Source organism: Armigeres subalbatus, chromosome 3 (assembly GCF_024139115.2).
Source record: "Armigeres subalbatus isolate Guangzhou_Male chromosome 3, GZ_Asu_2, whole genome shotgun sequence".
NCBI classification, from domain to species: domain Eukaryota; kingdom Metazoa; phylum Arthropoda; class Insecta; order Diptera; family Culicidae; genus Armigeres; species Armigeres subalbatus.
In genome coordinates, this window is record NC_085141.1 from 408,812,487 (window position 1) to 408,838,793 (window position 26,307).

A 26,307-nucleotide genomic window follows, 5' to 3' on the forward strand; every position below is an offset into this window, starting at 1 on the left:
ATGCAAATCATATCATGATCACTGATTCCACCTATCGATGATTGATAGACATTTTTCAAGTTATTCGTACAATTTCCAAAAATAAGATCAAGGGTTGAAGATGAGTTTGGTTTATGGCAAGTTGGTTGTGTAGGTACGATCTTGAAAGACAATGCAGTTACATTATCAATCATTTTTACCATCATTGATGACTCTTTATTCATTAAATTTATGTTAAAGTCACCCATTACTAAAACATTAGGTTCAGTCGAGCAAATTTCTGACAAAATTTTGAAAATTGTGTCCAGCTTAGAAATATTTACATCAGGTGGCTTATAAACAATACCACAAACTAAATTTATTTGTTTTATTTTAATGAAGATATATTCGATTTCACTTTCAGGTTCAGATTTGGAGATAACAAAATGTTTAAGAGTTTTTTTCACGTAAAATGCGATTTAAGTTTTTGGTATTATTTTTTGGTATTTAACCTCTTATGCAAGACTAGTGCATACCAATTTCTGTTATAGAGGTTGTCGCTCCTGCTCTGGTAGCCTCTAATTTTACATCCATTTTTTTTTTTTAAGTATTAATTATTGAGCACAAGCTCCATATAGTAACGACAACCTGTAATTTTGAAAAGAGATGGAAAATAAGTCGAATCTAATCAAGTCTTCTTGTTACATCATATATGCTGTAACATTTATACGCTTTGTAAATTGTATGCCTTTTTAGTCATATTTACTTCAGTTATATTGTATTTAAGTATTTGCGTGTTTTCACTGGCATTTGTATTCCTAGAAAGTAAGTGTTCATAGTTTAGTTATAACTCTATCTATCTATCTATCTATCTATCTATCTATCTATCTTCTATCTTCTATATATATAAAACTCAATGTTTGTATGTTTGTATGTATGTTTGTATGTATGTTCCAGCATAACTTCTGAACCCATTTACCGATTTTAACCAAATTTGGAACACACATTCTTTATATTGAGTAGACGACGATAGGGGGGTTAGGCATGCTCTTTGGAAAAGGGGGAGGGTGTGGGGGGAGGGGTATTGCTTAATTGTCGGTCAACTGAGTGTAAATTCTGAACCCCTTGGCCGACTTCAACCAAATTTAGAACACAAATTCTTTATCTTAAGGAGGGACGGGTCGAGCATGCATTTTGGAAAAGGGGGAGGGTATGGGGGGAGGGGTATTGCTTAATTATCGATCTACGCAGTTTAAATTCTGAACCCCTTGGCCGAATTCGACCAAATTTGGAACACAAATTCCTTATCTTAAAAAGGGGACGATAGGGGGTTAATCATGCTCTTTGGAAAAGGGGGAGGATGTGGGGGGAGGGGTATTGCTTAGTTATCGATCAACTCAGTGTAAATTCTGAACCCCTAGGCCGATTTCAACCAAATTTTGAACACAAATTTTTTGTCTTAAGGATTGGACGATAGGGGGGTTGAGCATGCTCTTTGGAAAAGGGGGAGGGTATGGGGGGAGGGGTATTGCTTAGTTATCGATCAACGCAATTTAAATTCTGAACCCCTGAATTCTGAATTGGGATTGGGTATTGTTGTTCATCGGAATAATTGTATGCCCAGTGAAAAGCAATGATTAATGTGTTTCCTTCTGAATGGTGGATGTGATTGCTTCATCAAAAGTAGGCATTTGCCCGGAATAAGGCAATGGTGGGTGTGATCCCTTCTTTAAAAATATGCGTTGCCCGAATATGGCATCGATGAATGTTTTTCATTCTTTAGAAATAGACGTTTTCCCGGAACAAGACCTTTCAAACCCAAGATCCCTTCTTCAAAATCAGTCAATGTTTCCAAAAGCCTTCTTTTAATCAAATGATAAAGTATGAATAAGTAAGCACAATTACCCTGTTGATCAATTGGTTTTATCATTTTCCGATTGTAAAAGAAAACTGCAAACCAAACTGGCAATTCCGAGCAAGGCCGGGTACATAAAGCTAGTAGAGTTTATACAATTAATCCCGTGATGAATACAAAATTCACCAAATGCTTTTCTACTCCTGTTTCCAAAATCCCAAAAAAGACGTTAGAATATTTGTGCCGTGCTGAAATTAACGTCGATTGTTCGGCATGAGTTGGCAAATGATCTACCTTTGTTTCACGCTCATGCGAGTTATGGCTCTCTCTTCTCATACTCATGAAAATTACTGAAAAAAGCACGTGGTTCCAAGCTTTATTGTAAAATCACGTTTAATCTTAAGAAAAATAATGGAATCACCAAAACACTTAACCTGTTACACCTTGATCGACTAAAAAAATTCTTCTAAAAATTTGGTCTCTGTTCGGCCACATTGAGAGTTGACGTAAAGTCAATGTCAACTTCTCTCCCCGAACAGCCAAGATAGCTGTGTGGTGTCGGCAGCCAGTTATCTGGCTACGAATAACGCTACGGATTGCCTGTTCCGGTGGTAGAAGTCCACCATACAGGTGACCCCAAGTTCTTGGTGTGATGCGGCTCTATGCTTACCGTGCCTACGAATGAATGGTTAGGGGGGTCTAAAAAGAACCTAACCGCAAACGGAGCCTGTCCAGCACCAGGGCACCCTTCAAAGTATCTAGCCCTTGTCCTAAGCTGCGGTATCAACCCAATTATGTCCTCCGAGTAATTTTCATTCACTTGCGTCTCAAATCCAGACATATGAGATGTAGTAAGATTTCCAAATCGTCCTGGAGTTTGAATCAAATGGTCTGCCGAATCAACCGAGGCTTCCATGATGTCCTCAGCCGCGGTATCACCCCAATTATGTCCTCCGAGTATTTGTCTTTCACTTGGGTCTCAAATCCAGACATATAAGATGTAGTAAGATCTCCAAATCGTCCTGGAGTTTGAATCAAAAGGTCTGCCGAATCAACCGAGGCTTCCATGAATTCCCCAGCCGCGGTATCAACCCAATTATGTCCTCTGAGTATTTGTCTTTCACTTGGGTCTCAAATCCAGACATATAAGATGTAATAAGATCTCCAAATCGTCCTGGAGTTTAAATCAAATGGTCTGCCGAATCCACCAAGGCTTCCATGATGTCCATAGCTGCGGTATTAACCCAATTATGTCCTCCAAATAATTTTCTTTCACTAGCGTCTCAAATCCAGACATATGAGATGTAGTAAGATCTCCAAATCGTCCTGAAATTTGAATCAAATGGTCTGCCGAATCAACCAAGGCTTCCGTGATGTCCATAGCTGCGGTATCAACCCAATTATGTCCTCCGATTAATTTTCTTTCACTTGCGTCTCAAAAACGGACATATGAGATGTAGTAGGATCTCCAAATCGTCCTGGAGTTTGAATCAAATGGTCTGCCGAATCAACCAAGTCTTCCATGATGTCCATAGCTGCGGTATCAACCCAATTATGTCCTCCGAGTATTTTACTTTCACTTGCGTCTCAAATCCAGGCATATAAGATGTTGTAAGATCTCCAAATTGTCCAGGAGTTTGAATAAAATGGTCTGTCGGATCAACCAAGGCTTCCATGATGACCCATGCCGTGGTATCAGCACAATTATGTTTCCAGGGTATTTGTCTTTCACTTGCGTTTCAATTCCAGGCATATGAGTTGTTTTAAGATCTCCAAATTGTCCTGGAGCTTGAATCAACCAAGGCCTTCATGATGTCCCCAGCAACCCCAGTAACAACCTGAGCAGCACAAGTCAGACAATCATCCCAAGGAACATTTTTAGTTCTATAATGGTCATGAAAACCATTATTTGCTCTACATGACTTCGGTAAAATCAGCATAAAACTAAAATGTTTGTAGGGATGGGTCTAGCAATTTGATTGTGACTAAATTCGGCAATTCATATGGGCCATGCCCTTTCTGATTCATAGAACCAAAGTGAATACGGCATCAACTATTTTTTCATTGCAGATCATCCATGAATATCACCCATCCCTGAAATATAAGCTTTACGGTCAACACGCGTAACCAAAAGACTGTTATCTCTTTAAAAAAAACTTGCTCATACCCATTTTGATCAAGAGGACTAAATTGGATACCTCTTCAACTATTGTTCCATTCCATGTTATTTAAGAAAGGCATGGAGTACTGGTCTTTAGGTCTCCAGGATTATTATTTTTAAATGGTTCATCCCATTTTGATCCATAGATCCATATTAGATACGCATTCAACAATTATTCCACTCCAGGTCATCGAAAAAATATCTGAAGTCTAGCCTTCGTGGTCGGGGACATAATGGAAGCCTTGATTGATTCGGTAGAAAGAAATCATGAAAACCTTGGTTGATTTGGTAGACCATTGATTCAAACTTCAGGACAATTTGAAGATCTTACAACATCTAACATGCTAAAATTTGTGACTCAAGTGAAAGACTAATACTCAGAAGACAAAATTGGGTTCACACCGTGGTTGGGGGAACCATGGTAGCCTTGGTTGATTCATTAGACCATTTGACTCAAACTCCAGAACAATTTGGAGATCTTACAACACCTCATAAGCCTTGTTTTGAGATGCAAATGAAAGAAAATTATTTAGAGAACATTTTGGAGTTTATATCACGGCTTAAGACATCATGGAACCTATGGTTGATTCGATAGATCATTTGATTTAAGCTCCAGGACAATTTGGAGATCTTAGAATATCTCATTCCAGTATTTGAGACGTAAGTAAAAGACCAATGCTCAGAAGACAAAATTGGGTTTACACCGCGGCTGGGGACATCGTAAAAGCCTTGTTTGATTCGGCAGACCATTTGATTTGAACTCCAGAACAATTTGGAGATCTTAAAACGTATCATATGCCTGTATTTGAGACGTAAGTGAAAGACAAATAACCGGAGGACATAATTGGTTTAATATCGCGGCTGGGGGCACCATGGAAGCCTTGGTTGATTCATTACACCAATTGATTCAAACTCCAGGACAATTTGGAGATCTTACAACACCTCATATACCTGGACTTGAGACGTTAGTAAAAGACTAATACTCAGAAGATAAAATTGGGTTCACATCGCGGCTCTGGACATCGTGGAAGCCTTGGTTGATTCTGTAGACCATTTGATTCAAACTCCAGGACAATTTGGAGATTTTCCAATTTCGAATATGCCTGTATTTGAGACATTAGTAAAAGACCAATACTCTGAAGACAAAATTGGGTTGACACCGAGGCTGGGGACACAGTGGAAGCCTTGTTTGATTCTGTAGACCATCTGATTCAAACTCCAGAACAATTTGGAGATCTTAAAACATCTCATATACCTGGACTTGAAACGCAAGTAAAAGACAAATACTCGGAGGGCATGATTGGGATGATACCGTGGCTGGGAGCACCATGGAAGCCTTGGTTGATTCATTTCACCATTTGATTTAAATTCCAGGACAATTTGGAGATCTAACAATGTCGAATATGCCTGTATATGAGACGTTTGTAAAAGACCAATACTCAGAAGACAAAATTGGGTTGACACCGAGGCTGGGGACATCGTGGAAGCCTTGGTTGATTCTGTAGACCATTTGATTCAAACTCCAGGACAATTTGCAGATCTTAAAATATCTCATATACCTGGAGTTGAGACGCAAGTGAAAGATAAAGACTCGGAAGGCATGATTGAGATGATACCGCGGCTGAGGACATCATGCAAGTCTCAGTAGATTCGGTAGACCATTTGATTCAAACTCCAGGATGATTTGGAGATCTTACAACTTCATACATGCAAGAATTGAAGACGGAAGTGAAAGACAAATAGTCGGAGGACAAAATTGGGTTGACACCAAAACTGGGGACATCATGGAAGCCTTGGTTGATTCGGTGGACCATTTGATTCAAACTCCAGGACAATTTGGAGATCTTACAACACCTCATATGTCTTGTTTCGAGACGCAATTGAAAGACAAATCCTCGGAGGACATAATTGAGTTGATACCACGGCTTGGTACATCATGAAGGTTTTGGTTGTTTCGGTAGACCATTTGATTCAAACTCCAGGACAATTTGGAGATCTTATAACATCTCATGGATTTGGAGAGATCTTACAATACCTCATGTAAGTCGCAAGTGAATGTATTTGAAAGTATCCTCACTATCAATAAATTAAATGAAGTACTAGAAATTTTAGCAAAAATTCTTTTTACGTCACATTCCGTTTACGTCCCCCCAATAAGTGACGTAAAAAGAGGGTTGAGTGTACGTCTATTGTTCGACTTATTTACCACATGACGAACCATCCCCTACGGATGCTTTCAAACGAGTTGTCATATATTGCACTTCAAAAGGCCTCCCGCTAATTGTCGGCAGTGATGCTAATGCTCATCACATCATCTGGGGTAGCTCGGATATCAATCTGAGAGGCTCCAGCTTGATGGAATACTTAAGTAGTACCGAACTTAGTTTACTTAACATAGGCAATCGCCCAACCTTTATGGTATCTAATAGAGCAGAAGTGTTAGTCATAACCGAATTGACGAATTGGCATGTGTCAGATGAGGAATCGATATCTGACCATCGCTACATCTACTTTGATCATTTGAATGTTACTTCGCAGACCTTGCGTTTTAGAAATCCTCGTTCAACAAACTGGGATCTTTACACAGAGTTGCTCTCTACCAAATTTCATGGATATCTACCTTCTATAGAAACTCCTCCTACTCCTACCGGATGATGCAGTTGATACTACAACGTTGCACATCGTGGAAGCTTTCGAAGAAGCTTGCCCTTTACGTTCTGTAAAAACCTCAAGAGGAACCCCTTTGTGGAATTCCGATTTGGCTAAGCTAAGGAAGCAGTGCAGAAGGAGTTGGAACAGACGCCATTCAGCAGGGACGGATTCTTTTAAGTTGGCTCGCAAAGCATACAAGAAAGCTCTACGTCACTGTAAAGTTTATCCCAAAAGGAGGACGTGCTTGGTATTAAGAAGCGAAAAGTTTTAGACCCATCAGTCTGACTTCATTTCTTCTGAAATGCTTAGAACGTATTATCGATCATCACATTCGTGATGACTGTTTGGCAAACATGCCTCTTCATGTTAATCAACAAGCTTACCAATCTGGAAAGTCCACCGTGACTCTTCTACACAAGGTTGTGTACGATATCGAGAAAGCATTCGCTCAAAAGCAATCGTGCTTGGGTGCTTTCTTAGATATTGAAGGTGCTTTCGACAACGTGTCTTTCGATGCAATATTGGAAGCCGCACGTTGTCATGGGCTACCTAATATTATTACCAAATGAATTCACCAGATGCTTAAAAACCGACATCTCTACTCGACATTACGTCAAGCAGCGATTAGGAAATTAAGTGTCTGCGGATGCCATCAAGGGGGAGTATTATCTCCACTTTTGTGGAATCTCGTTGCAGATACGCTATTGAGGTTACTCAATAATGGCTGTTTTTCTACCTATGGATTTGCCAACGACTATCTAACATTGATAGTGGGTTTGTGCATTACTACCTTATTCGACCTGATGCAAAATGCTCTTCAGGTAGTTGAAAGTTGGTGTCGCCAATATAGCCTTTCGGTCAATCCGAATAAAACATCTATTGTTCTTTTCGAGGAAAAACGTAATCGTAATAGTATTCGTCCATTACATCTTTTTGGTTCTGAAATCAATGTAACTGATCAAGTAAAGTATGTGGGTCTAATTTTGGATTCAAAGCTTTCCTGGACTTCTAACATTGAGTTCAGAATCAAAAAGGCGTGTATGGCTTTCGGCCAATGCCGACGAACCTTTGGTAAAACTTGGGGTCTTAAACCCAAATATATCAAATGAGGCATTCCACGGGGGCATGTCAGTCGATCCTGAGCGACCATTTCGAAAATATTTGAAACTCTGCACAGTTTTTCAATTTCATCTAAATCGTCATTTTTCGATATCAAATCTTCATATTGAGTCACGACTAACTTTTCAAAAGGGTGTATGTGAAAATGGTTCAAAAATATTTAAAAAGCTGCACAGCAAAAACGGAATGTTCGATTGTTATGATTTTTTCAGCAAAGTTAGACAACTAAATGGTGATTCTTAAGAAAATGTGCACAGTAAAAAAATTTTTTTGCCTTTAAAAATATCATTTTTGTCACAAAACTCAAATATCTCAAAACCCTATCTTTTCGAACGTAATTTTTTAGGGAAAACGGTCCATTATATTAGCTATCTACCATAAAAATTTGGTGATGGTAAACTAATAAACAAAAAAGTTATGACATTTCAAACATTTCACAATTTTCACATTTAGTAAAAAAAATTTTTCTGTGTAAGTTATTTCGAGAATTGCAGTTTGATGCAGATTTTATTGTTAAGGGACGTGATTTAAACAAGTTGTTTTCATGATATTTTGATTTAATTATTCATAGCATCTATAAGAAACTTAGACACGATCCAGTGTTGTGATCAAAAGTATTGATAGTGTCATAATTTTCATTGCACGTGACTGGCGAAAAATTCTTTTAATAGTGTTGAAACCTGTTGATAATAACGTTGATAGAAACATATCAGAAATGTTATTTTTAAGACAAAAGCTGCAAAATCAAAGATTTATATACACGTGTACGTCTATAGTTTACCTGCAAAAAATATACCTCTTAGAGAATAGACTTTATGATCGGGAGGAAACGGGTATCTTCAACAACAACAAATGCATGATAGGTACATACCATGACAATGCTCACGAAAAAGCCAAAAAATTACTACTACTAAGGTTGTTAAAGATCTTATAGTAATTTTTTTCTTCAGTCAAGCAAATGACACCAAACTAGTCAGTAAAAACTTAAAAGTGATTTTGTTTATTGAAATATTACGAACAACATGAGTAGCCGCTTTCTCAACTGTTGTAGGCCGTTTGATGGAAAAAAGTGTTCAAAAGAGTTACGAAATCTCACCGAAAGCACCATAGATAAACTGAAAGCGACTGGTTATGCTCCAATGTCCACATTGAATACAAATTTACGCATTTGCACGTCCTGCCGTCTAAACGTTGACAAAAGAGCAATCTGTATATCATCGGTTGAGCAGAGCGCAGGAAGTTCGAAAACGACAGCAACTGAGGAATTGCCAGATGTATCGACAACAACTGAGGAATTACCAGAAGTATTAAGTGCTGAGAGCCTTGCCACCGTACCATCAGCGAAATCTGTTTCAACAAATCAATCGGAAGATGAGTGTATCCAAAAGGTCAACATCGAACGCTTTAACGAGGGCATAGCTGGGATAAAAGTGACCTGATTAAATGGAGTAAGATGGACTACGTTTATTACCCGGAGAAAAAATACCGTGAAATAAACGAAGCTGTACGAAGAAACCTCTTCAAATTAGGACCTGATGATGTGAAAAATACAGACTACGATGAGGTAATTATAAATATGAAGGAAAGGTTCTCGAATGCAGCCACGACAAGGAAAGAAAAATTACTGATTTTGTCGATGCTGCCAAGTTCGTGGTCTATTCAGGATGCCATTGATGAGTTCAAAATCAATTGAAATACAGTAAAAGAGGCAAAACAATTGAAGAATAACTGTCTTTCAACCAAAAATACTAGGTCTAGTACTGCATTAACAGACGAGACAAAAGAAATAGTAGTTCAATATTTTGAAGATGATGAAGTAAGTCGAGCTATGCCTGGTCAAAAAGATTATGTATCAGTAAAAAAAGATGGAAAGCGTCAAGCAATTCAAAAACGATTAATGATGATGACTTTGAAAGAAGCGTACACACGTTTCAAGGAAATTCACGATAATATTAAAGTAGGTTTTTCCTCATATCATAACCCATACCGAAATTCAAACCCAAAACTCTTAGAGTTTCTATAACAACATTGTGTAACTGCCAAATAACTGTAAATATTCTGGTGCTGATATTAAATGTCAAATCTAAGATTATTTTTGTGATCTGGTAATTCATTTTTATTTATTTATACATATAATATACATAATATCGATGAATACATAAATATGGAATATCATGAAAACAACTTGTTTAACTCACGCAAGGCCCTTAACAATAAAATCAGCATCAAACTGCGATTCTTGAAAAAAAAAATACACGGAATTTTTTTTTTGTTTACTATTTGTGAAAATTGTGAAATGTTCGAAATGGCATAACTTTTTATGGTAGATAGCTAATATAATGGACCGTTTTCCCTAAAAAAATTACGTTCGTAAAAAGATAGGGTTTTGAGATATTTGAGTTTTTGTGACAAAAATGATATTTTCTAAAGCAAAAAAAGTGTTTTTAACCGTGTACCTTTTTTTAAGAATCACCATTTAGTTGTCTAACTTTGCTGAAAAAATCATAACAATCGAACATTCCGTTTTTGCTGTGCAGCTCTTTGAATATTTTTGAACCATTTTCACATACACCCTTTTGAAAAGTTAGTCGTGACTCAATGAAAAGATTTGATATCGAAAAATGACGATTTAGATGAAATTGAAAAACTGTGCAAAGTTTCAACTCAATAGAAAATCATGAATTAAAAATTTTGTTAAATTTTGATGCAGTTGCATGGAATCGCTCGTAAACCACAATTCTACACACACTTCGTTATTACCGCTTATGGTTAAGGTGGTTATACAACAAAGCCACAAATCGGCCATCTTGGAAACCACGTGCTTTTTCTAGTGATTTTTCAAGAGCACAAATTGAGAGAACCACAACGCCCATGGGGATGAAACATTCGTAGATCGTTTCCTTACTGATGCTAAACAAACGACTTTAATTTCAGCATTGTACGACAATTATTACGCTTGATTTGAATATTTGATAATAGGAGTAGAAACTCGTGTGGTGAATTTAAAATTCACCACATGGCTTGATTGTATAATCACCTTAATTGGGACAAAATTTTCCTGGCTCCAAGTGATCTCACACACGTTAGTAGTTTTCCTTACAGGACATTTTCAACACAATTCCCCTCGCGGGATGAGTGGACATCTGGCTATTTGGAGAGAAATATGTCGGACAGTATTGTTTGTTACACTGACGGCTCCCACCTCGAAGGTAGAGCAGGTGCAGGCGTCTATTCGCGTGAGCTGAGATTGGAACAGTCACACTCACTGGGTACACACTGCATTGTCTTTCAAGCGGAAATATTTGCCATCATGTGTGGAGTGCAATCTGCACTGCAGCAACGCATTATGCGCAAAGTAATATACTTCTGTTCAGATAGTCAAGCAGCTTTAATGCTCTCGCCTCGGCCAACTCAAGGTCGAAGTTAGTAATCGCATGTCGAACTCAAATTGAAGAACTGAATTCAGTTAATACTTTATACCTTACATGGGTACCTGGCCATTTTTCCACAGCTGGAAACGAATTGGCTGATGAGTTAGCTCGTAATGGAGCATCGCATGACTTTATTGGTCCTGAGCCAGCTATTCCAATATCCAAGTGTTGGGTGAAGCTTTTGATCAACTCTTGGGCTGTCACTCAGCACAAATGGCATTGGAGTAGTCTGGATTCATGACATCAAACAAAATTGTACATCCGGGAGCCATCTCCGGTAGTAGCACGCTATTTAGCTAATCTGTCTGCAAACAGAATTGCAGTGTCTTAGTCAAGGCCTTGACAGGTCACTGTCGACTGAACTATCACATGGCAAATATTCAACGCGTTGAATCATCTGTTTGTGATAGCTGTGAATCCGATTATGGAACTTCTTATCATCTAATATGTAACTGCCCAGTCTATGCACAATTGCGCTTCCAAATATATGGTAAACACTTACTTATTGAAATTGACATCAGAAACCTGAACCTTCAGAGTATTTTGTTGTTCATAACCCGTTGTGGTAAGGATCTATAAGCTCTTGTACGCTTATGCGTTGTATACTCTCTTCAAGGGCCCTTTTCCAAACATTCCCCTTGTTCTCCCATCCACATTCCTTTCCTTTTTGTTCACTTCCTTTTCCGTCAGGTGTGTGATGAAAAAGGCTGTGAAGGCGATGACACAAATCTCCCAAATTGAGATGAACATGCCCCTGGAGCCGACGTTCTGATACCTGATACCTGGCTCTCTGCTCATACTCTTGAAAATTACTGAAAAAAGCACGTGGTTCCAAGCTTTGTTGTAAAATCACGTTTAATCTTAAGAAAAATAATGGAATCTCCAAAACACTTAACCTGTTACACCTTGATCGACTAAAAAAATTCTTCTAAAAATTTGGTCTCTGGGGGGGAGGTTATGTCCAAACCTTCACCCGACCCCCACTCACCCCCCGTGGCTACACCTCTGAGGAGATGTGATGGGAAGGTCCGAATAAATAATGTAAGCAACGAAATCTGAATTTCGCTTTTCTGTGCTTCCACGTTGTCATGCATTGTCTTTTGAAATATTCCTTTTAAGCATACCGACCCTAAGCTGACGTAATGTGCGAAAGTGGTGTTAACAAATAGTACTGATCAAGCTCTTCAGTACAGTCACATACTCAGATTACCAAGTAATGTGTTCAGAAAGTTTTAATAAGGCTTACCACTTTCCTCCCCAAATTTTTCGCCAACAACACCACGTTCTTGCTAAAAATCTAAAAGAAGTTTGTTTTAAGCTTCGTTTGGCAGACACTGACGGTTGAGCTACTGTTATAAATACGTGAAAACAAACTGAAACTGTTAAAATACGAAAATCGATACAATTAATTCATTTAAACTGCATTCGAATAGATCGTGAGTATTGTCCCCCTTTTCCCTATGTACCACCACCAGAGTGTGCGTGGGGGATTGGGCAACCGTTACTTATTGTGGCATAGGGGAAATAAAATCAAAAACGAATTCGTAGTTTGCATCAAAATAATTTCCTACATAAGACGAATAAAAAACCGTTTAAAAACAATAACATTTACAGTTTTTTAGATTTTATTATATCAATTGAGAAATTGGGAAGTGAGTGGTCTCAGCGAGCGTTAGGTAATTAAAGGGAGATTTTGGTCACGTATTACTGATTGTTACATGGGAGAATGAGACGGTTCAAATTCGCGATTTCCGCATTACGGAGCTCGTGCACTAAAAGAGATACTACAAGAGCAAAGCGGATGCATGGTGTAAACGGCTGGATGAGGTTAAAATATGCATGAATATCGTAACATTTGAAAAAAATTAAAACGGTATTCACTTAGTTCGGGCATTTCATCTTCCTCCTCTAATAGTTGAGAGAAAGGTGTAATTGTATTATCTTAGTTGACAAGTGATGGCAGACAGTAATAGTTTAATTGTTTTTATTGGAGGGCATATTAGAAAATTCTTAACACGCATTATCCACGAAATATACTACAGCCAGATTATTAAACGTGAACCACATTTGACATATTTATTCGAGTAGGAGCATTTGAAGTGGCACAATCGTCATTTACTTCTTCCTCTTTTTCTAGAGAAGAATCGTCACTTGGAGTGCAATGATAAATCTAGAATGCTAAATGCACACAAAGACAACAGAGGACAATCAAAAAGTGTTGGATCGTCGATGCACCGGGTTGGATTGACATCAATTGCAATGACAGGTCTGACATCTGCTTTTGTCATGTTATCATCTGACTAGCAAGAATATTTAAGCAGTTGAAATGAAGTTTACGGTTCCTGAGGAAGTTTAATATCATATACAAGAAGGAGGCAGACGTATGTAACAAAATTCAAATAGGCTTTGCCAGGATTCCAACCAAAGGGGGTAGAGAAACAAATTTGCAATATAGTTGGAACTTATAGGGCATAAGTATGACAAAGTATGAGTAACGAAAATCGAGATAAATGAGGCACGTGATTTTATGAAAACTATGCACAGAACATAGTTATGGTATGAAAGAAAATTTGAATCAATACTAACAGATCCTTTTAATTAATAGTAAAGGGGTAAAGTGCCACATAAGGACCACTATCAAATAAAAATTATCCAACTAGAGGTGATGGTGTCTTCCTCGTGTATTGTAAAATGATGAAAAGACGCCTGAGTTAGATCAAAATGGCATCTTGGGAAGATAGATCCGATTATTTCCATCAGCAAACATATACAGACCCCATTCGATTTTGACAACACGTTCGGAACATCGAATGTGGCCTAAATCGAATGGTTTTTGTTTTCTCATGATACTTCACATTGATTTGAGGATTTTTACGCAGATTTTGAATTCTAAGCGGTTTGTGGAAATTTGTTGACGCAATTTTTTACGATTTTTTCATATCGTTTTTGAAGTCCAACTAGTTTTTAAGCGGATTATAAGATTTACGCGGTTTATAAGCAATTTTTAAAATAGAAATAAAATTGCCAAAATCAAATGTTGCCAAAATCGAATGGCTTCACTAATCATAAGACATTCCACTAAAATCTCAAAATAATTTTCTTATCGAATGGCTTTGTTGCCAAGATCGAATGTTGCTAAAATTAAATTGGGTCTGTATATGCATTTTCTTATTTTTTTATTTTGCGATATAATTAGTATTAGATAAGTGTTAGGATTAGAACTGGTTTGATAACTTTCATATGGAAGTTATGAAGAATTCTCCGTGAAAACAATACGAGCCTCTTCACGCCCTCTTGTTCATTTTTAAAAATGTCACTCAAAAAGTTTTCAGTGATATTTGTTTTAAATTCTAAGGAACTTTCCCGGGGTTCTGCTGAATCACACCAAGCTCAAATAAAAAAAATACTCATTTATTGCCCAAGTTCTCGTGTAGCAGATTCTGTTGATTGAAAATCATATCGGATATCACTCAAGCCCATAATTGATGAGGATATCCTTCAACAACTCTGATTCTTCCGGTGGCTTTATACGGCCATGAGACATGGACGTTAAAGGAGGCTGATCGGAGAGCTCTCGGAGTGTTTGAGCGTAAGGTGCTGCGGACAATACTCGGCGGTAAACAGGAGAACGGTATCTGGCGGCGTCGCATGAATCACGAATTGTACCAGGTGTATAAAGGGCTGGATATTATTAAGCTTATACAACACGGCAGACTACGGTGGACTGGTCACGTTGTTCGTATGCCGGAAGAACGTCAAGCGAAGATAATATTTAGTAGAGAACCCGGAAGAGGCCGCAGGCTTCGTGGAAGGCCGCGTACACGATGGCTTTTTGCAGTTGAAGAGGACCTGAGGGCGCTCAATGTTCAGGGCGACTGGAAGCGATTGGCCCAGGATCGAGTCCAGTGGAGAAGGATACTCCATTCGGCGTAGGTTCATCGAAGAGCTGTAGCCCATCAAGTATCAAGTAAGTATCCTTCAACAAATGTATGCATAAATTGATACGTTTGTCACTACTCACAAGTTAGACAGAAAGGCGCTTGGGGCGGTTTTGCACAACACTGACCATTTGGAATATAAAAACATAGTGCATACTTCGAAAAAAGAAGTTTCATCGCAGGATCTTGAACTCCTTACTGGGTCAATAGTCTGCAAGGTAAGTTGGTTGATACCACCTACTTTATAAATATGTCATTTGCTGAAACAAATTATTGTTGGTTCTCGTCTGATGATAGTCATTTGTTGATCGTGTGAAGATTTTCTCCATAATTATCCAGACGCATATCTGACGCGTATGGATCAGCAATCCGCGTAATGCATTCATTGTGCAATTATAAAATTATACAATTTCTTCTATTTATCTACTTCCACTTTTTATCACTTGTTCGTATCAATAGATACGTATTTCGATTTCAGGGACAGCTAATTTGACAATAGAAATATTTTTAGTACCATCACACATTTTATACAAATAGTTAATCACGTGTATGGGATTTTCATCGATTATTTTTCGGCGAGTATTAAATATAATCGATGAAAATCCCATACAGTAATTCTCGGCGATCGATCCATTGTAAACAACAGATATTTAATCACGCATAATCAAATAGAACCGTGTGGTATCCTCACGTAGAAGCGTAAATATCTGGATAGTACAAACCGGATATGATTTTTAATCGACCAATTCAATTGATGAAATTCATATAAAGATTGTGAATTGACTTTGAAAGATTCTAAACTGTTAAATTTACAAACGTTTAATAGCCAAGGTTGTACTATTTCGGTAATATTTTCTACATGTTTATTCAACCACGTTCTTTCCCACAAGGATCCTCTGACTACGCCTAGGCTACTTCAACCATTGAGAACATCCTGGCGTTGCATGCATCCATGCAAATCAAATCACTAACTGTGCTGCTGTTGGCATCGCTGTCGCTATATAGCTATTGACCCCCTTCCTACTATCTAGATTAAGAAGCAAGTTTCCTGAATGAATAGACTGGAAAACATCATGGGGCAGAACCATAGCAGGAAGTTGTCTGCCTGCATAGTATTCAGATTCACTTCCAAGTTCCAACCAAAATGAGACCATATTGCACGGTGTCGGAGTACGAGCCATATGCCGTGCGATGCACACACACAGTCAGTCGTCATTTGCTCGCTTCCTTTCGACTGTTGCTCACGGCTGACGAAAAATGAGGTGTCTTCGTTGGCCGTGCTTTCCACGCGTGGAGTGAACCCAACTTGACTGGAAAACTCTGACTCGTCGTCGGAAACGCTGAACCAGAAGTGGCATCATCATCTTTTGTAGTTCGTCATCGAGCTCTGAGAAGGGCGGATGGATGGATGGATTCATATGAATCCATCCGTACGGAAAGGAAGGAAACTGCATTGAGGGATGAATCTTCCCACTGTGCATCTTAAAGAGGGTCCTGCTGTATTGGAGCTTACAATCGAGTACCATTTCTTAGCTTGTTAGCCTGAAAGGGGAATATCGTTGGTTAACCGAAAGCTAAAGAAAAAGGTAAGTCAAGTGGAATGTTATGAATGGGTATAAGCAAGATGCTTGCAATGAACATGACTTGTATAACAAGCTGTCCATATCAACAGCGATGGCATCTATAATGACGTTAATTGGTATGGGTATGTATTGTACCACTCATAAAAAAATCTACTCCTCCGCTTATTTTAAGTCGCAAAGAAAAATAAGCGCCGAAGAAAAACATACCTCCATTTTTGAATTTTTTTTTCCGCCACGTGGTGGATTCTGGCGAGGAATGCTTCGAAAGCACGAGTTATTTATACAGCGGTTAAACTTTACCCATTTTTGAGAGCCTTGGAAAATTTTCACGAAAGCGGTCATTCTTGTTGCAAGGCACAATATTATGAGAAAGATCTACGAGCCATTTATGGGAAGCAAATTTGTCTCTATACTAATAACATTATCAGATTCCAAATCTTTCGATGATATAAATTCTACGTATTCTACGCTTGAGGCTTAAGAAAGAAGAAAAATATTACCTCAATAATGAACTGATGCAATAACGATCAGCTTTCGCAGCATTATAGAGTAACTATAGTCATAGCCCATAGCATAATTGTAAATAATGGAGAAGGATGATCTGCTTATCGAGACGTTTTATGACAGCTTCTCGATGGGACGATAAGTTTGGTTTCGTATAACGAATCATGGCAGGCTTTTGTTACTCCACAATATTATAAAAGCAAGGAATCTCTGAAATGTTTGAATTGATTTGTTGATTAAGTAGATTAGTTGGTCGGATGACGGTAAAATTAAATCTATGGAAAATGATTATTATTCTCCAAGGCATTCGCTATTGAACATTACAATCTGGAAGTAATGGAATTAAGAACAATCCTCACGGAATTCAAATTTAAAAGTACTCGCGTTTTCAAGGGTACACCACTCAATACGAAAGCAACGAACAACTGTCATTTTTATTATTCCCCGCATGCTGCGACGCAGCAAAGCTGATATAATAAATATGACAGTTTTGCGTGGCTTCCATATTGAGTGATGTGCCCATGAAAACACGAATACTTTTAAATTTGGATTCCGTGAGGATTGTCCTTAAATGGGATAGTACTTACTCTTCGTATGAATAGTAAGATTGCTGAAGTTCTAAATTAAAGCTTCTTAATTCAATACCACGTATAATAATGCTGACGACTGACGACTTTGATTGTGTGTTAGATGTAATTTGTGTGAATGTTTGTCTGTCTGTCTTTTCATGAAATTTAAGGAAACGCCAATATATCATTTTCAGAAAAAAGGGCTATTCTTCGAACATTAAGTGTAAAAAAGCCTTTGCTTGTTTTTTTATTTCACGAGTACAATAAATCATGCCAAAAAAGAAATTCACTTTTTATTATCGCCGAGGCAATGGAACCATTACCACTCAAAACCACACGAATTCTATCCGCATTACGCATATCATTTCACCGACAGAAGGTATATTTTCTCAGCCGATTCAGAAACAGTGTCTTCCCAAATGCCACAGGATAAATCTGCGACGACACCGATTATTTCCCACGAATCGTGACATGCCGGTCTACCCATGAAACCACTCCTCAATTTGACAATCCTTTATCCGTTGTCATTGTTGTCACAGCCTTTGTCTTCGTCCTTTCATCATCAACGTCAAGCGAAGTGCGTATTCCAAGGAACGAGCTTCTTCAATTTTCCCATATGGTGCTACGAGCGGGAACATTATTTCCAAGTTGAACAATCGCTTGAGTGTGGGAAGGAGAACAACCTCCTTTGAATACGCTGTGAAGTCTTAGGAGGTATATCGGAGATAGTTCCATTGAAAATTGAGAAATGTGATACCAGTGAAAAGTTTTCACTTTCCACAAGAAGTGTGGCATATTTTCCAATCGAAAGTGCAGTCAACATACTGAAAACTATTCTAAAAACATATTTCGAGACATCTCCAATAGTATAATTGTTTATAATTATTCAATGGTTAATATATTTAGGAACGGGAATGCGAAAAATCCAATCCAGTCCTTATTGTGAGCTTCAAAAGATATTTTTTTATTCATCAATATTTTTATAATAAAATTGAATCTCCGTTATGGTAATCTAAGATATTTTATGATCAATATTTTGTCTCTCAAATAGCTGATAATTTTTTTTTGTGTCTATTAGGGTGACTTTCAACCCGAGGCTGGCTCGTCTCCCAGCTGATAATTAACAAGTAACGTAAAAAAATGATATTTTATTTATTTCCTTGTTTTAAATAAAATTCTATGCTAATAATTTAAGAATGATCATTAGCAATGATATGAAGTTATATGAATATAGAAAATAATTTTAACATGCGAGGTTTAACTATCCGAATAAAGAAAACAGTTGGCAGTACATACCTGAAGTTTTTGCCGCTACTATCGGTTTCTTGCTGTGTTTTCCACGTGTAAGTTGTATGTTCTTTTTCTAACCACCACTTCTAACTAACTAATGCTTTAGACATTCACTCTAATTTATATTAGCCAAAATGTGCTCTATCCATCTATCTTCCCCTAAGAAGTTGTGCTGGGAATCTGGCGCTGGGAAATACAATCCTCAGTATGGAAGACGGATTGAAGCTGCTTTGTTGGTTTCTATGTACATATGAGGTTTAGACTTCTGAGTTTATTGCACCTTTCCAAATGGAAGCAGGAAACCACATGGCATTTACCTTCCGCCCATCCGCTGATTCCGTTTTCACTCACTCACTCGCTCTTTGCGTTTCCCGGCAATGATGGTATCGGTATCCATTGTGAGCTCAATTTTGTTGATGGTACCCATATGAAGCTGGTCTAACAATGTGTTACCTTATCTTGTGAATTATACTCGAAGTAATAGCTGTTTGTTTGTACTTGAGTATATCAAAAGAAATAATAACATAATCATTCCGATCGAAGGCAAGGTTCACTTTATGAACATTAATGATTTGAAACCGTAGAATATACAATTTCACGTATTGGTTTCGACAAATCCTCTCATCTCTTTATCGATTTTTATTGACCTTACTGTAGTAGACAAGATCAGGTCTATAAAATATCGAGAAAAAATGATTCACTTAACTGCATTGTGAAATCAGCAATCAATTAATGTTCAATCAGAATATGCTCTTTTGTAGTGTATTTCTTTCAAACGTGTAGCGAGCTACCTTGGATTCTAAAATATTGATTCCATCCATCGACGAACGGTCGAGACTAGAAATCTCGCCCGGGTAACGACAATGGCGCAGTGGGTGGTCTCAAAACCGTGTTTTTTTGTAGATTGTGTATGTGCTCCCGGAATAAAAGTGAAAAAGCAAATGATTATAAGTGATTTTAAGGTAAATTAAGAGAAAAATATTATGGAAATATGCTAGCATCTCCGGTAGGCTCTATGACGGAAGGGCAGAGGAGTAGGAAAAAAAGTTGGCACAATAGTAGGAAAATCGAAGATTGTTAGCGTCATCGGTAGGCTCCCTGAAGGAAGGGTAGAGGAGTAGACCGGGAGACAAAAAGGTGCAAAAAAAGGAAAATGCAAAGAAAAAAAGATAAAGGAAAGATTGAATTTTAATACTGAGTATTAAAATATAGAAAGCGAAACCACATTTAAAGATATTCATTAGGAAACAGACTTGGAATGTGTCGACATTTTTGAATTTGGTTCTGATATGTATTGGATTTGTATTGGATTTGGTTTAGATTTGGATTGGATTTGGATTGAATTTAAAATAAACGGGATTATATTTAAATTTGGATTTGGATTGGATTTAAAATGGTGTTGGATTAAATTTGATTTGTATTTTAATTTGGATTGATTTTAGATTTGATTTTGTTTTGGATTTGATTTGGATTAGATTTGAATTGGATTTGTATATGTAGGATTTGGATTGGATTTGGATTGGATTTGGATTGGATTTGGATTGGATTTGGATTGGATTTGGATTGGATTTGGATTGGATTTGGATTGGATTTGGATTGGATTTGGATTGGATTTGGATTGGATTTGATTGATTTGGATTGATTTGGATTGATTTGGATTGGATTTGATTGATTTGGATTGGATTTGGATTGGATTTGATTGATTTGGATTGATTTGGATTGGATTTGGATTGGATTTGGATTGATTTGATTGATTTGGATTGATTTGATTGACTGATTTGATTGGGATTTGGATTGACTGATTGGATTGACTGATTGATTTGGATTGGTTTGATTGATTTGGATTGATTTGGATTGGATTTGGATTGGATTTGATTGGATTTGATTGATTTGACTTGACTGGATTTGGATTGATCGATTTGATTGATTTGACTGGATCGATTTGGATTGACTGGATTGATCGATCTGGATTGGATTTGACTGGATCTGGATTGATTTGACTGATCTGACTGATTTGACTGGATCTGGACTGATTTGGATCGATTGACTGGATTTGACTGATCTGGACTGGATCTTGACTGGATTGACTGATTGGACTGGATTGGTTTGACTGATCTGGATTGATCTGGACTGATCTTGACTGATCTGGACTGGATTTGGACCGATTGATTGACTGGATTTGACTGGATCTGGATTGATCTGGATTGATTTGACCGATTTGACTGGATTTGACTGGATCTGGATTGATTTGACTGGATCTGGATTGATCTGGATTGATTTGGACTGATTTGACTGGACCTGACTGGATTTGGATCGATTGACTGGATTTGGACTGGATCTGACTTGGATCTGGATTGATCTGATTGATTTGGATTGATTTGGACTGGATTTGACTGATCTGGATTGATTTGGATTGACTGACTGGATCTGACTGACTGGATTGGATCTGGACTGATTTGACTGACTGACTGGATTTGACTGGATTGATTTGGATTGACCTGACTGATCTGGACTGGATTTGACTGGATCTGACTGATCTGGATTGATTTGACTGGATTTGGACTGGATCTGGATCGATTTGACTGGATCTGGATTGGATTTGACTGGATCTGGACTGATCTGAACTGATCTTGGATTGGACTGGATTGATCTGACTGGATCTGGACTGATCTGGACTGGATCTGGACTGATCTTGACTGGATCTGACTGATCTGGATTGATTTGACTTGGATCTGGACTGACTGGATCGACCTGACTGGATCTGGACTGATCTGGACTGGATTTGGACTGGATCTGGACTGATTTGACTGGATCTGACTGGTTTGGACTGGATCTGACTGGATTTGACTGATTGGATCTGGACTGGATCTGGATTGGACTGACTGGATCTGGATTGATCTGACTGGATCTGGATTGATCTGGACTGGACTGGACTGATCTGACTGGATCTGGACTGACCTGACTGGATCTGGATCGATTTGGACTGGATCTGACTGGATCTGGATTGATTTGGATTGATTTGACCGATCTGGACTGGATCTGGACTGATCTTGACTGATCTGACTGGATCTGGATTGATTTGGATTGATTTGACTGGATTGACTGATCTTGACTGGATTTGACTGATTTGACTGGATTTGGACTGATTTGGATTGGATTTGGATTGATTTGGATTGATTTGGATTGATTTGGATTGATTTGGATTGGATTTGATTGATTTGGATTGATTTGGATTGATTTGATTGATTTGGATTGATCTGGATTGATTTGATTGATTTGGATTGATTTGATTGATTTGATTGATTTGATTGATTTGGATTGATTTGGATTGATTGGATTGATTTGGATTGATTGATTTGATTGATTTGATTGATTTGGATTGATTTGGATTGATTTGGATTGATTTGGATTGATTTGGATTGATTTGATTGATTTGGATTGATTTGGATTGATTTGGATTGGATTTGATTGATTTGGATTGATTTGGATTGATTTGGATTGGATTTGGATTGGATTTGGATTGGATTTGGATTGGATTTGGATTGGATTTGGATTGGATTTGGATTGGATTTGGATTGGATTTGGATTGGATTTGGATTGGATTTGGATTGGATTTTGATTTAGAATGGATTAGGATTGAAATCGGATAGGATTTGGATTGGATTGGATATTGATTTAAAATGGATATGGATTGGATTTGGATTGAAATCGGATTGGATTTGGATAAGATTGGATTTTGATTTTAAATGGATATGGATTGGATTTGGATTAAATTTGGATTTTGATTCGGTTTGGATTTGAATTGCTTTTGGATTGTATTTTGATTAAATCTGGGTTGGATTTGAAATGGACTTGAATTGAATTTGTGTTAAATTTGGATTTTTTTTGTATTTCATTTAGATTTGATTCAAAATGGATTTGGATTGCATTTTGATTTGGATTGCATTTGGATTTGATTTGAATTGGATATGGATTTGGATTGGACTCTGATTAGATTTGAATATGGATTAGACTATAGTTGGATTTGGACAGAATTTGAAATGCATTTGGATTTATTTCGTATTGGATTTTGATCGGAATTGGATTTGGTCGAGATTCGGATTGGACGACGTCTGCTTATAAGGCAGAAGCGGTAGCCACTAGACCACCGAGCTCGTCACAAGATATAGCTTTAAGCTTGTTCTACCTTTATTACAGACCTGGAGAGTAGAGGAGGAGAAGAATGTAGTAGATAATATCAGATCTATAAAATATCGAGAAAAAACATGATCCATTGTTAAATCACCAAGCAACTAAATATTCAATCAGAATATACTCTTTTGTAGTATATTTCTTTCAAACGTGTAGCGAGCTACCTTGGATTCTGAAATATTGATTCTTTCGGTTTAGGGTCATTTGGCCGAATGCCGTTTGGCCGAATGTCGTTTGGCCGAATGCCATTTGGCCGAAAGGGTCATTTGGCCGAACGCCATTTGGCCGAATGCCGTTTGGCCGAATGGTTGAAATACGTTTCCTTACTTCCTTAGTAAGAAGTGAGTAGTGAGAAACACGAAGGAAGAAGGAAGAAAGTAGAAGGAAGAAGAAAGAAGGAAGAAAGAAGAAGGAAGAAGAAAGAAAGAAGTAGGAGGAAAGAACAAGGGTGAAGGGAGAAGGAATAAGGGTTAAGGAAGAGGGAAGACGGAAGAAGGAAGAAGGAAAAAGGAAAAAGAAAGAAGGAACAAGGAACAAAAACGAAGGAAGAAGAACGAAAGAAGAAGGGATAATGAAGAAGGAAGAAGGAAGAAGGAAGAAGGAAGAAGGAAGAAGGAAGAAGGAAGAAGGAAGAAGGAAGAAGGAAGAAGGAAGAAGGAAGAAGAAAGAAGAAAGAAGGAGGAAGGAAGAAGGAAGAAGGAAGAAGGAAGAAGGAAGAAGGAAGAAGGAAGAAGGAAGAAGGAAGAAGGAAGAAGGAAGAAGGAAGAAGGAAGAAGGAAGAAGGAAGAAGGAAGAAGGAAGAAGGAAGAAGGAAGAAGGAAGAAGGAAGAAGGAAAAGGAAGAAGGAAGAAGAAAGAAGGACGAAGGAAGAAGGAAGAAGGAAGAAGGAAAAAGGAAGAAGGAAAAAGGAAGAAGGAAAAAGGAAGAAGGAAGAAGGACGAATTAAGAAGGAAAAAAGAAGAAGGGAGAACGATGAAGTAAGAAGGAAGAAGGAAGAAGGAAAAAAGAAGAAGGAAGAAGGAAGAAGAAAGAAGGAAGAAGGAAGAAGGAAGAAGGAAGAAGGAAGAAGGAAGAAGGAAGAGGGAAGAAGGAAGAAGGAAGAAGGAAGAAGGAAGAAGGAAGAAGAAAGGAGGAAGGAGGAAGAAGGAAGAAGGAAGAAGAAAGGAGGAAGGAGGAAGAAGGAATAAGGAAGGAGGAAGAAGAAAGAAGGAAGAAGGAAGAAGAAAGAAGGAAGAAGGAAGAAGGAAGAAGGAAGAAGGAAGAAGGAAGAAGGAAGAAGGAAGAAGGAAGAAGGAAGAAGGAAGAAGAAAAAGGAAGAAGGAAGAAGGAAGAAGGAAGAAGGAAGAAGGAAGAAGGAAGAAGGAAGAAGGAAGAAGGAAGAAGGAAGAAGGAAGAAGGAAGAAGGAAGAAGGAAGAAGGAAGAAGGAAGAAGGAAGAAGGAAGAAGAAAGAAGGAAGAAGGAAGAAGGAAGAAAGAAGAAGGAAGAAGGATGAAGGAAGAAGGAAGAAGGAAGAAGGAAGAAGGAAGAAGGAAGAAGGAAGAAGGAAGAAGGAAGAAGGAAGAAGGAAGAAGGAAGAAGGAAGAAGGAAGAAGGAAGAAGGAAGAAGGAAGAAGGAAGAAGGAAGTAGGAAGAAGGAAGAAGGAAGAAGGAAGAAGGAAGAAGGAAGAAGGAAGAAGGAAGAAGGAAGAAGTAAGAAGGAAGAAGAAAAAAGGAAGAAGGAAGAAGGAAGAAGGAAGAAGAAAGAAGGAAGAAGAAGGAAAGAGGACGAAGGAAGGAAGAAGGAAGAAAGAAGAAGGAACAAGGAATAAAGAAGAAGGAAGAAGAAAGAAGGAAGAAAAAAGAAGGAAGAAAAAAGAAGGAAGAAAAAAGAAGGAAGAAAAAAGAAGGAAGAAAAAAGAAAGAAGAAGGAAGAAGAAAGTAAGTAAGAAGGAAGAAGGAAGGAGGAGAAAGGAAGAAGGACCACTCGTAAACTGAGGTCAATTTTTTTACTATTCGGCCAAACGGCATTCGGCCAAACGACCCGTTCGGCCAGACGGTATTCGGCCAAATGGCGTTCGGCCAAACGGCATTCGGCCAAACGGCATTCGGCCAAATGGCCTGACACCATTCTATCCACCATGTCCACATTGTCAGAATGATCGTGTCAAAGCGAAACGAGAATCAGTTTGCTGAGTATTGTTGCGACGAACGGTCGAGACCAAAAATCTCCCGGGTCACGACAATTACCACTTCTTTTTAGATATCTTCTTATGTTACAAAACTCGTGTTCCAAATTTAGTTGTAATCGTTCTAAAGATGATGCACCATGCGTCTCCATTTGTTCGTACATTTATTGATGTGCATGGATTGAATTCAGAGAGAAATAGAAAAATCTTCCTCTTATCATCTTTAGGGGAAGAGGCCCCAAAACGCCTCCCCGATGCAAAACGCCTTTTGTGGTTTCCCTCATATTTACCGTCATTAAGAGGCCCGTAACAAAACTAGATCTAAAATTATGTAGGATAGGCGAAGAAAGTTTCAAAATAGTGCATGGGAAGGTCGGAAAAACCGAAAATTTCCACATTTTGAAGAAACATCTAACATTTTGGCGAGGCAAAACGCCCTAGTGGCAATAACCTACAAAGTACTTGCGTCTCCACGGGCTATCCATGCTGTTTCGCCGACGCGTGGTACTTTGTTCCCTAGGAGCTGCCAGCTAAAAGGCGTTTTGCCTCATGAGTTATCCGGCAACAGAATATCACCACTTTTTTGAAATGTGAATATTATCAATATGATTGAGATTTTTGACAATTTTTGAATGGCATCAACTAGCTATCTTGTTCAACTGATGCATAATGTAAAAATACCCATGAATAGCGTTACAAATAAGACAATAGAGCAGTGTTTGCTTAGCTTGGGCATTTTGCCCCCCCTTCCCCTATATACACTCAGGATATGCAGCATAGCGTAAGATACGCTATCGTATTTTTTTTAAGGGTGATACAAATTTGGTGTACTGGGATTTACTAAATTGTATAAAACGAGCATTTCTTGTGTGTGTTCATTTGGTCCTAAA

The 26,307-nt window shown here is 38.1% G+C and overlaps 1 protein-coding gene across 6 annotated transcripts in view; it reads right to left on the minus strand.

Moving 5' to 3' along the window:
• Window positions 1-26,307, minus strand: part of LOC134227109 (spondin-1-like) — a 153,437-nt gene that overhangs the window by 96,721 nt on the left and 30,409 nt on the right. For 2 of the 6 annotated variants that reach the window (XM_062708379.1, XM_062708381.1), the window contains exon 2: window positions 19,067-19,246. The exons of 1 other annotated variant lie outside the window; for it this stretch is intronic. The gene's annotated coding sequence lies outside the window, so the exon portion shown is untranslated. Of the gene's footprint in view, window positions 1-19,066; window positions 19,341-26,307 lie in introns of all 6 variants that reach the window. 3 more of the 6 variants (XM_062708377.1, XM_062708380.1, XM_062708378.1) reach the window with 2 other exon arrangements.